This window comes from Xenopus laevis, chromosome 9_10L (assembly GCF_017654675.1).
Source record: "Xenopus laevis strain J_2021 chromosome 9_10L, Xenopus_laevis_v10.1, whole genome shotgun sequence".
Lineage (NCBI taxonomy): Eukaryota > Metazoa > Chordata > Amphibia > Anura > Pipidae > Xenopus > Xenopus laevis.
The window spans coordinates 96747881-96760813 of record NC_054387.1 but is presented as its reverse complement, the minus strand read 5'-3'; positions in this window follow the sequence as shown (position 1 = coordinate 96760813).

Sequence of the window (12933 nt, the reverse complement as noted above, 5' to 3'; positions counted from 1 at the left end):
TTAAAAATACTAACTCTTTGTTTAGTAGAAATAGATTATACTTGCTATGCACTGAAAACCAAACATTATTCTATTCATATTCTATGTTACAAACTGAGCATGTTGCAAGCCAATCGCTGTGCTGTATAACCAGCCTCTATTTTTAAAGGTGACAGCCAATGTTTCATACATTACATACAAAGTATATGCTGTTTAAATTAGATTTATGTCACCTTTACATTTTTGCAGAGTTCAGCTGAAATTCTCTTCTGCTTGGTCAAGGTCAGGAAGTCAAAGTATGTGCCTTTTATCTCTGCAAATTCAGCAGTGGCATGATTTATACAAATTCTTCATACAATAAGTTACCGTACATAAAGCCTAGTACAATACCTATTCAGTGGTATGTTTCTATGATTAAATATAAAGCTATATAATGGAGTTAACATTGTTTACTAATGGCAAAATAGCTCTTCTTATATCAAAGAACAAACAATATTGTTTGTTTTACTTTTCTCTACAATGGAAAAAACTCTTAAGGCATCTTACACTGTATAGCTGTTGTATTCTGCAATATAGGTTTAAAATGTAACTGAAATTGCTGTTCTTAGCTTTCTCAAAGAAACATCTAGAAAAGCATATGCATGCTGCAGTTAAATGATTTCCTTATGTATATGAAATGAAATAAATACTGCTCAATCCATCAATTCAGTGCAATTTAGCTTTTTTAAATACACAAAACACAGCACAGCATTTGGGTTGTGGATCTTATTTATCCTGTCTAAAGACCCATAAACCAAGAACATTGTTCTTTTTCAATTTCCTTATTATAAAGTCTTCAAAGAATACCTGCCACTATCTGGCACATAAATACATTGATAATACTCTATTTTCATTATTTGGGCAGTTATTCAGTCAGTGCCATATTGTACACCTCTGACACACTGTTATATTTTATATTTTTGTGAATTGTATTCTAATAATGCACTTATTGTTACTTTTTATTCCAATGGCCCCTTGTTTGTTACTACTGATTTATTGTTTTGTTGAACAGTGCTTTGCCCTCAAGGAGCGCTTTACAAATAAAAATATACATACATACATACATACATACTGTCAAACATGGTAAATTCAGTATCAAAACTTTTAGAGATGGAGGTCAAATAGGGGTGGTTCCCTGCCAGAAGCACAGTAGGAAGTGGATAGACAATCACAAACCCTGCCAGGTCAACGTAGCTGATTATTTGTTCCTATCCTACATGTGCTGATTGATTCCAGCTCCCCCGAGTAGCCTGGGAAAGGAGACAGCAGGTAGTGGAACAGATCGAAGGGACTAGTTGAGTTTTTGCTGAAATGTTCAATAAATCAGGCCAAAACAAAACCTTTTTGAGCACTTTCCTTTTAAATTTAAAGAGTATGCACTAACACATCCTTGTTTTTCACAAAAACTCCTTTAAAGTAGATTTACTTTAAGGTTGGTTTGAACACTGCACAAAATGTAAGGATTTGTCTAAATAGAAAACCAAATCAAGGACATCTCTAGAATAGAGCAACAGGGCTTTTTTCACATCAGCAAAAACCCACCCTTACTTTCTAGACTTTACATTAACTTAATAAACTTCATGTATGCAAAGTAGAAGATGATAAACCAGCTGAGTTTTGTTTGCAAAGCACTTTCTTAATTAAAGGATATTAAAGTCTAATGCTAGCTACCCTAATTTAGGCATGCATCATTATGTTCCATCAGACTAATTTTTGTAATGAAATACATTGCTAATGAAGTATGTCATTTCAATTTAACAGAAACTTTTAATATGCATGTTTGCTTCAAAAGTTGTTAAATACAATAATCTTACATTTTTCAGGTATTTTGAATTGATTGGTAAAACTTAACTTTCAAGGTTTTCTGTCTCTGATCTTTTACTTTTTATACAGGAACACAAATTGTTTTGAGTCATGAATCCAATCTGCAAGGAATTATAGTACTTTGAGTGCCTCGCTGACTTTCCATGCTAATAAAGACACCTCAAAAATGTTACTTGCTTCATTGTTATTCATACACAACATACTGTAGATTTATTTTATTCGCTCACACAAGGATTGAGAAAACTTGGCATGATGAATGGCCCTTATCTAATTAACTAATTATTGCTTTAAATCCCCAAAAGATTTTTTTTTTTTTTTTAAATGTGACACAGTATTAATGTGGTTTTGTTTGATTTCTTATACCAACACGCTTTTCTCCTGTAAACATGTCATTAGGCTGCAGGGTTGTGATTCAATAGAACAAATGGATTTCAGATTAATTTGGTGAAGTTGCCAAAAGAGCAGGTGTTTGTTAGCCACATAACTTATGTGCCAAATCATGCTGATCTGATCATTTGGTCCTAGGTCGTCGAGGGATCAAATTGGTACCTCATGTTGACACATTAAGGGGCAGATTTATCAAGGGTCGAATGAATTATTTTCAAAGTAAAAAAATTCGAAATTCAAAGTAATTTTTTGGATACTTTGACCATCGAATAGGATACTATGACTTTGAATTTACTTTGAATTCGATTCGAATTAAAATAGAATATTCGACCATTCGATAATCGAAGTACTGTCTCTTTAAAAAAACTTCGACTTCAATACTTCGCCAAATTAAACCTGCCGAAGTGCTATGTTAGCCTATGGGGACCTTCTACAGCATTTTTCTACGTTTTTTGAAGTCTAAGTAAAATCTTCGATCGTACATTAAAATCGTTCGAATCGTTCAATTCAAAGTATTTAATCGAACGATTTAATCAAAAATTTTACTTCAACCGCAGAATACACAAATTCGATGGAAAAAGTTCGAATTTTAAGTATTTTAATTTGATGGTCGAATTTTGAAGTATTTTTTACTTCGAAATTCGAACCTTGATAAATCTGCCCCTAAGGGTCGAAGTGAAATTTAAGTGACTATTCGCCATCTTAAACCTTCCAAATTGCTATTTTAGCCTATGGGGGGGATGTCCTGGAATCACTTTGAAGTTGTTTGGAGACATCCTGAAAATTGAGTTTGGATCCGAATTTGATTCGAGTTTGCGGGTTGATCCCATTAACCCGATTTTGAAAAATGTAATAATAATTAATATAAAAATAAAATTAATAATTTTTTTTTTTTTAAATCTAATTAAAATTGGTCTTTTTTTCGGAATTTTTAGTTCATGGGAGTTCATTGTAGTTTATTACAAACTCCTATGAACTCGACCCTTGATTCTGCCCCTAATAGAACAACACATCCATAGCATTATGTAGTTTTCACCTGATTACACAGGATTACACGTACAGCCGTTCGATCCCCATTTAAAGGCCACTTTTATGACCCCTATGGCTAATATGTTATGTCACACTTTTTTGACCAGTATGCCCAGAGCAGGAATGAGTTAAAACCACATGAATCAAAGGAAGCAAATCTACCCATGTTCTATGACATAAACAACAATAAAGATTATTTTTTTTTGTGCTATTCTTAGTTATTTGTTTTTTAAAAAATACTATTTTTAATTAGTTTCTTTAAAATTCCTCAATTTAAGCCATGTATCGTTCAGATGCAGTGAGAGTTGGAGGAAAGAATGACTGTTTGTCACTCTACCTGAATGCCCAGTTTGAAGGTCAGTAGAGAGAAATACGTATGGGTAAAAACCTGCTCAATGTCTTAGATATTCAGCTAAAATATTTAAATTAACTTCTGTTTACTTAAAATGTTTATATCTCTAAACATTATGTTAACCTAAGCATTTTATTTTACTAGGCATGTTTCAGAAGATTGTTTTAGTCTAAACAATCGGTTTAATTAAACTGTACATTTTAGTTAAAGTGGTCCTCCAACCAAATGCTGATTTTTTTTGCAGAATGAAATTAAATGTAATTCTTTCCATATATATACATTAAACATTGTCATTGTTTTTAAAGTAATTGGTAAGTTTAATTATAATTACAAGCAGTGTTTGTTTATCCATTATGTTTTCTAGGGTGTTACTTTTATAACAATATCGCAAGAGTCAGATCTTCTCTAGATTTTTTAATGAACTTTTATCAGCTGGCTTGCAACATTGTTTCCGGGTGTTGGAGAGAGGACTGAAAATTAATTAATGTAATTAATGTATATCAAAAGTTGCTTAGAATTATATTTTTTTTCACTATGCAAAACTTGTTTTGTTGGTAATTTGTTGCAAGAGTACACCAAGAGGGTTATTTAAAGTCCAAATGCCAAAAACTCTAAAAGTTTGAGGTTTTTTTGCTATAAAAACACGATTTTTTAGTGGAAAAAGTCCAAATGCCAAAAACTCTAAAAGTTTGAGGTTTTTTTACTATAAAAATACGATTTTTTAGTGGAAAAAACTTGAATAAGGTCAAATCATGGATTTTAGTTTGGTCTGACTTTTTTTACTTAAAAAATCGGAAAAAATAGGATTTTGTTATATAACCCCCCAACTGTACTATACAGTAGATCTTTGGGTGGAGATCAATCAAAGGAGACATATTGTGTGAAAAACTAGAATATGCCAATGCATTATAATCTTTAAATATAGAAGGAAAGTGCTGCATAGTGTTTCGGGTTGATTTATTGATCATTTCTGGAAAACCCTACTAATCCCACACAGCTTTTCCACTTCCTGTTGCCTCCTATCCTGGCTGTGTAGGGGAGCCAGTGGCATGCAGCACACTGCACCAAATAAAAGGAACCAGTCAGCAGCTAGGCTGACCTGATAGGTAGCTGAATCCAGTCTTTGCTTGGGCAGGGCTATGATTGACTATTCCCCTCCTACTACAGTAGCTTCTGGCAGGGACCGTTAGAACACATCCACCCCTCATTTGAAACAAGGACCAGCCACTATAACAGATCTATCAGGAGATCAAATAAAGGAGATGTTTTTAAAGATAACATAAACTTTTAGTCCAATGTAAGACCAGCACCATGTTTTAATCATAATTCCTTACAAGATTGGGGATATTTTAGTTAACATATTTCTATCAATCTCTTTCCACTTGGGACATTAATATATATTTTCACTAATGTGATAATTGTATTCATTAAATACTTATTTATCTTATTTGTTTAATTCTATATTTAGCCCATAGTATACACATTAAGGGGTGTATTTATCAAGGGTCGAATTTGGAATTTGAAAACTCTCGAAATTCTAATTCAAAAAGACCAACCGAAACTAAGTCGTAGTTTTTTTTTGGCCGAATAGGTCTGTTTTCGATCGAATAGGCCGAATTCGAATCAAGGTTTTTCCCAAAAAAAACCCTTAGATTTTCCAAAGTCCACCAATTGACTCCAAATAGGTTCTAGGCTAAAACAGCAATTTGGCAGGTTTAGATGGCGAATGGTCAAAGTCGAATTTTTAAAGAGACAGTACATGATAAATTTCAAATTTTTTTCAAACTCAAATCAAATTTGGACTATTCCCTAGTCAAAGTACACAAAAATAGCTCAAAATTCTAAAACTTAGAAATTCTAATTCAAAAAGACCAACCAAAATTAAGTCGTAGTCGCAGGGCAAAGTGCAAAAAGGCGATTTGGCGACCTATGGACTTCACAGTTGCCACTACGTGCTAACACCACATTAGAATAGAATGGAATTTAAATGCTCAAAGCAGTCAAAAGCAATCTTATGAAATGACACATTGTTCTGCTTCAATAAATATTTAAAGAAACAATAAACTATAAAGTGGGGGAAAAAATTCACATTTAGAGGCACATTTATCAAAAGTCAAATTTCAAATTCATGTGGGTTTTTAAAAACTCCCCAAACTACCATAAATTTGACTAATAGAAATTTATTATTAAAATAAAAAAATTTAAACTCGGATGAATTAAATCGATCGAAAACTCGAAATGCATTTGAATCTAATTCAATTCAATTTTAAAAACTTGATTCAAGTTTTTTCTCAAAAAAAAAAAACTTGAAACTTGAATGTCAGGAAGGCTGTAAACACCCTGGACCTCTCCGATTAACTTAAACAGCAATTCTGCAGGTTTTAAGTGGCGATAGTCAAATTCAAGTTCTTAAAGGGCCAGATAAATCTTGAAAATCAAATTATTATTTTTTTAAAAACTCAAATCGAATTTGAATAACTCCCTAGTTGAATTTGACAGTTTTGACCATAAATACATTTTCAATTCAACTCTTGATAAATTTGCCCCCTAAAGTTTGTATCTTGTTGATTAAGAGCCTGTAAAAATCATTTCTTGGTAATATTCCATTTTATAACAGTTTTCCATTCTACAGTCCATGAATTAGATTTGGTTTCTGCATATCTTCCTGTGTAAGAAATTAACCAATTGTAATCTATAGACTATATTTGTTATCTGTGTAAAAATGAGCCCAATTCATCTTAAATAGTTGCCCTCCTTGCTACGCAGCAGTTTATTTATATAAGCTTTGGCACAGTGTTTCTTGAGCAAAACATAATTATTACCAATGCAGGGTAATAGTACATTATATTTAAATTAATATAAACTATTTTATTACTTATTTTGTTGGTTATAAATTGGTTTAAACACATTCCTATCTGTCAGGATTTCTTTCTGACAGTTGGTTACTGTTCATAACAATGAAAAAATTTCAGCTGTTAGAAATGTAAACAGTATATTCCAGTTTGAACTTTCTCCCACATTGTTTGACTAAATTGAATGTTTTAGTGAGATATTTAGTGAAAATTAATGTTTATGTAAACTGTGTACAGAATTGGGGACATCGGGTCAACTAAATGTTAAAGGAAAACAAAATTTTGAGGTTTAAACATGTTCAGAGAAACCATAAGTGGAATGTTCACTAGAATAGGATATTTGGCAAAAAGTAATGTGTAACAGAAAGGAATGTTCAGGTAAATATTGTTCTGAATGCAATAAAGGTAAAGTAAGTGAATGATTTTTACTAAATGATAAGTTCAGATATATGGCTCTGAATTATAAGGCTAAATCTAATAAACCAGCAGCCTAGTTGGTCACAGGAACATAAAGGAGTAATTTGCATGGCTGAGCCCATAATTAAGTGGGGGGTGAAATCCTTTCATTTTTCGTTTTAAAGCATTTCTCTGTGTAAGAACATGAGGCATGTAAATATCTTCTTTTTTAAGAAGGCTCCAGATGCATGTCTTTCATTGTGAAGGGCTCTTCTGTTTCTTTAAGCTCTTCTCACACTAACCAATATCATTTCTTTCTTTAGAATTAGAAAATCTAGACTCAATGTAACACTATGGGGGTTATTTATCAAGGTCCGAACTTATCTCAATATTGTCTGCTACAAACTCCGATCTAAGCCGCTTCGGTTTTTACGGCTAATTTATTATTACATTTTCCTGAAAATTTGCTTTGCAGTAAAAACTCTGATTTTCATGATTTTTTCAGAGGTTTCACCCGATTTTTCACGTTTTTTTCCGAGTTTTCACCTGAAACCTCAGATTTTTGCCTGAAACCTCTGAAAACTTTGGGGTTTGTCAAGAGAATCAGCGCACATCAAAAAATCATTGTGACTTCTCCCATTGACTAATATGCAACCTTGACAGGTCTGAGATGCCAGGTTTTCAGATTCTGAGTTTTCCAGCCTCGGGGTTTAATAAATTCCGAAAAATTTGTGATTTTTTAAAAGCCCAATTTTATAATAAAAAATCAAGAATTTTTCTTGATTTTTGCATTCGGGGCTTAGTAAATAACCCCTCTAATTTCTTATAGGGAAAACTGTACATACTACAGTGACAAGTAGTCACAACCAAAAATACATTTCTTGCTTCCTTATAATATTTTCAAGATACTTTAAAAAACACATCAAATATAATTACTATATAGCTACTTAACAACGTATGCTGTTGGCATTCTGCATACAATGTCATGTTTATTGTAGTCGCCATTATTATTGGATTCATCTATGTCCACTTCCTTTGCTAATCTTTACTGCATCTTTGCCACTTTTTACAATGATGTTATAAGATGCCACACTGCTCATGCTCCACACCCAGGACATCTGTTGCTCTGCTAGTTTCTGCAAGTTGCTATGGATATGAGTAAATGACGTGGGGTTTCTTATGGGAAAGGTTTGCATTTTTTTCTTGTCCTATGATTTAGGTTTCAATGCATTACTGGGAAGAGCTTTGTAGATTAATATTCCATTCAGTTAAAGGGATTCTGTCATGATTTTTATGGTTTACTTTTTATTTCTAAATTACACTGTTTACATTGCAAATAATACACTTTGCAATTTAATATTGTATTCTTGCACCAACAAATGTATTTTTTAGCTGTAATATTGGTGTGGAGGCAGCCATCAAAGTTCATTGTGTCTGATTCTGAGCTTTGAGAAGGAAACAGCACTTCAGGATGGAACTGCTTTGAGACAGCTATTGTTTCTCCCCTTCCCATTGTATTATACCGTGACATGGGTCGTGTTTGCATTGCTAAAATTGCTCCCTAGTGGAAGACATGAGAATAGCACCCAAGCAGGAAAAGAGCATGTGTTTTCCTGCCTTGGCACTATTCTCATGTCTACTACTATGTCATTTTAGCAATGCGAAGAAATCCTTCAGCAGAGGTTTCAGATAGCTGCTATCTGGTTAGCTGCCCATTGTTCTGCTGATGAGCTGCTGGGGAGGGAAATGAGGGGGAAATATCACTTCAACTTGCAGTGTAGCAGTGACTGAAAGGGATTCTGTCATATGTGTAGTTTTTATTTCTAAATCACACTGTTAACACTGCAAATAATTCACTCTACAATATAACATTTAATTCCTGAACCAGCAAGTGTATTTTTATTTATAATATTGGTGTGTAGGCAGCCATCTCAGGTTATTTTGCCTGGTCATGTGCTTTAGGAGGGAACTGCTTTCTGGCAGGCTGTTGTTTCTTCTACTCAATGTAACTGAATGTTTCTCAGTGGGACCTGGATTTTACTATTTTACTATTTACTATTGAGTGATGTGAGAACTTAGTGAACTTAGATCAACAAGGCAGCTGTTATCTTCCCATTGTTCTGTTGTTAAGCAGCAGGGGGGGAAAGGGAGGGGGTGATATCACTCACAAGTTGCAGTACAGCAGTAAAGAGTGCCTGAAGTTTATCACATGACTTGGGGCAGCTGGGAAACTGACAATATTTCTAGCCCCATATAAGATTTCAAAATTAAATGTAAAAAAATCTGTTTGCTCTTTTTAGAAGTGGATTTCAGTGCAGAATTCTGCTGGATCAGCACTAGTAGCTGATGCATTTTGAAAAAAACATGTTTTCCTGTGACAGTATCCCTTGAAGTTTATCAAAGCACAGTATGACGTCAGAGCTCCTGGGAAACTGACAATATGTCTAGACCCATGACAGATAAAAAATCTGTTTGCTCTTTTTAGGGCTAGTCCACACGGGGAGATAGCGACGCGTTTGCGGTCGCGGCGAGAAAGCGCCGCGACAGTCGCCGCGACCGGCGCAGGCGACAGTTTTGTATGGGCGCCTATGTAAAAACGCCTGTGCTAACCACACGAGGCGATGCGCTTTTCAACAGTCGCCTGAAAATGCCTCGCCAGGCTTTTTCAGGCGACTGTTGAAAAGCGCATCACCTCGTGTGGTTAGCACAGGCGTTTTTACATAGGCGCCCATACAAAACTGTCGCCTGCGCCGGTCGCGGCGACTGTCGCGGCGCTTTGTCGCCGCGACCGCAAACGCGTCACTATCTCCCCGTGTGGACTAGCCCTTAAAAAGAGTACAGAATTAAGTACAGAATTAAGAATTAACTGGTGTGTTTTGTGTCTGTAGAAACTATCTTTTCAAATAATCTATTTAGTATCATTTTCACCCAGATGATAGAGAATGATTTCTTAAAACTCACACTTGACTCTTACCCAGTAATTAGTGTGCTCCGACTCTCAGGACTACTTCTATTCCAGGGCAGAAACAGTTTTCTGAAATACTAATGACTAATTATTTCACAAAAACTTGACAAGGTTTTCCAGGATACAATAACATGTCTGTGCCAATTAGATTCCAAATTAATAAAATAAATATACTGGTTTTAAGTGATGTCCATGTAAAAACTTATTTTTGCATAATTCTAAGCAACTTTTAAAAAAAAAAGCAGTATCTGTCTGACATAGTCTCCATATTTTTGTTTCTGACTCTTGAAATGATATAGCAGAAGGCAGCTGATTAACAGACCCGGAGGAGAACTGATGCCTGCTATCAGAACCAGGATTATAAAGGATAAATAAATACTATTTTAAATTGAAATGAGTTGCAAAAAGTATTGGAAATTTTTATGAAACTGTTTAGTTGAAAATATATGTTAAATATAAACAATATCAATATCAGCAGTTTGTGCAGTACAGGTATTGGACCTGTTATTCAGAATGCCCGAGACCTGAGGTTTTCTGGATAAGGAGTCTTTCTGTAATTTGAATCTCCATAACTTATGTTTACTGAAAAAACATTAATTAAACCTAATAGGATTGTTTTGCCTCTTATAAGTATTAACGATATTTTAGCTGAGATTAAGTGCAAGGTACTGTTTTATTATTACAGAGAAAAAGGAAATAATTTTTCAAAATCTGAATTATTTGATTAAAATAGTGTATGGGAGATGGCGTTCCCGTAATTCAGAGCTCTCTGGATAATGGGTTTCCGGATAACGGATCCCATGCCTGTACAGGGTGCAATTAATTTTTCTACACAATATACCGCATTTCAGGAACCAATGTACAATATCCAGTAGTTTCATATGCTTCTTCTCTGTAAAGGTCATCCATACTGAATAACTTTCAGGTTTTATGGTACAATTTGGACATAAAATCTGTATTTATAAATGGATGCTATCATGGAACATGTGACATAGGTGTAAAATATAAACAGGAACTATCCCACGCCTTCCCATGTAAATAGAGCATTGTATAGTTAACAGAACAATGAACAGATCACAAGATATTACCATCCCTGACACTCCTGAAGGAATCTGGTCCTGAACTGATGAAGCTCTGGGTCTCACATACAACATACAGCCATATACTGAAAGCCTTGATGAGCTATTCAAGAAGTTAAAAGATATCTAATAGTAAAATGTTAATGTAATGTTACATTACTCAGGGTGCTTCTTGCATATTTATAATTTAAATTAATTTTCTATTTCTAGGATATTTGTGGTTTTAGACTGCTAACAGCAATAGCTGATAGTAAGCAACCTGAAGGTTCACTGAATATAGAAAATGCATAGACCGGTTGACACTCTGGGTTTCCAAATAGCTTGCCTAGCAGTATAAAACACTCTAAAACTGGTAATATCTCAGAGACCACTTGAAATAGAAATTCAAGTAAATCGAAAGTTAAAATCAATTAATTTTTCTGAGTTTAAATACAAGGCTTGATAAAAGTTAAGGTCCCGCGCTGTTTTTCCTGTAAAGTGGTCAGATAACATCTGTAAAGAGCTTGAGGTGGACTAGGCCCAGTATATAGTACATGGTCAAGTCAAGAATGGGACCCGTAAATAAAAACTTTTATAATGGGTTTAATGAACCATAGAGAGTCCAGAAAGAGAGTAACAATTGAAAATATAGTATAAAGTATATTTGAAAAAATAGAGTGGCACACCCCCTCTTGAAGTAAAAATACTATTTATTGAGACATTTAAAAAGTTAGGTAGCTGGAGTGCATAAGACGCCTAACGTGTTTTTGGGAACACCCCTTAATCATAGGCTAAACTAGATGACTGTGAGTTGCTCTTTTATACATACAATAACAATGCACCTATAGGACAAGTTACAACATGCATTTAAAAACTTATCATAAAATCAATTCCAAAAAATGAATGACAGAAGGAACCCCCAACAACTTAGCCAGTAAAAAACATTTATCATTGTGTTTTAACCCCTATTTAATTTGGCCAAATCAAAAATAATCAAAGAATTTTAAATTCCAGGGAAGTTTTTTGGATATTTGAATTAAATACATGTGCCTCTAAGGGTCTAGACTCTAGGTGGGATGTTTCATATATTGTTTGATTTATACTTTATTTGTTCCTTATATTAGACCTTTAATCCATGCCTACGATTTTGGCATTCGATATCTAATATTGACTATTGATTTCTTTGATTATTTTTGATTTGGCCAAATTCAATAAGGTTTGAAACAGGGCTACAGCTAGATATGTGTATGTATTTAAATTTGTGCATTTTGGGTGTGGTATCAGTTGTCTTTTTTCAACTCAAATAAATTGTGGCTATGTAAGGTAGTTGTTTCAGACTTAATTATAATGCTGCCAATGCTGCCAATACACCTGCAAACTTTTAAAAGATGGGAGATATCTGATCAATCAACCCGTAGGCCGTAAGGTTAGCTATGAGTAATCTAGTTATAAATGTGAAAGCTACAGTAATAATTTTGTCACACCACTAGACAGATTTCTAAGCAGACGTGAGACAATGATGTTGGGAATGACCTTACGCGAAAATTTTGATATCTGCTCTAAATATTTTTTATTTAATTATCTCAGTCAGCACGCTACAACTGAATAAAAAAAGCCTTTGTTAAGGGGTCCACAAAAACAATGCCTGGAAACTGACCTAACTGTATGAAAAAAATGTAATGTGTTGCCAGCTGTATAGAAAGGCCTTACCAATTTTCTATCATTTATAGCAGTAAGGCAAAGAGTTTCTGATCTGCTAAAATGAAGGGATTTTCTTCCTTGCCTTCTCTTCCAATTCTCATTTCCTATCTTGTGCTATCTTTTGAGAAGGGATGGTTTGCTTCAATGTTCTTTTTATCATGCACTGAGTAGGTACCTTTATATTACTGATTGTTTCAGGTTAAAGTACAATAAAAACGAATGCTGCTAAATGTTGAAAATGTACTATTTAGAAAAATTGTAACCAGTATCCCCTGCTGCTGATAAAGGTTGCTGGAAGGTGTCGTTGTTGTTAAGAGATAATAGAGATAAACATCTCAGCTGTAATGCAAA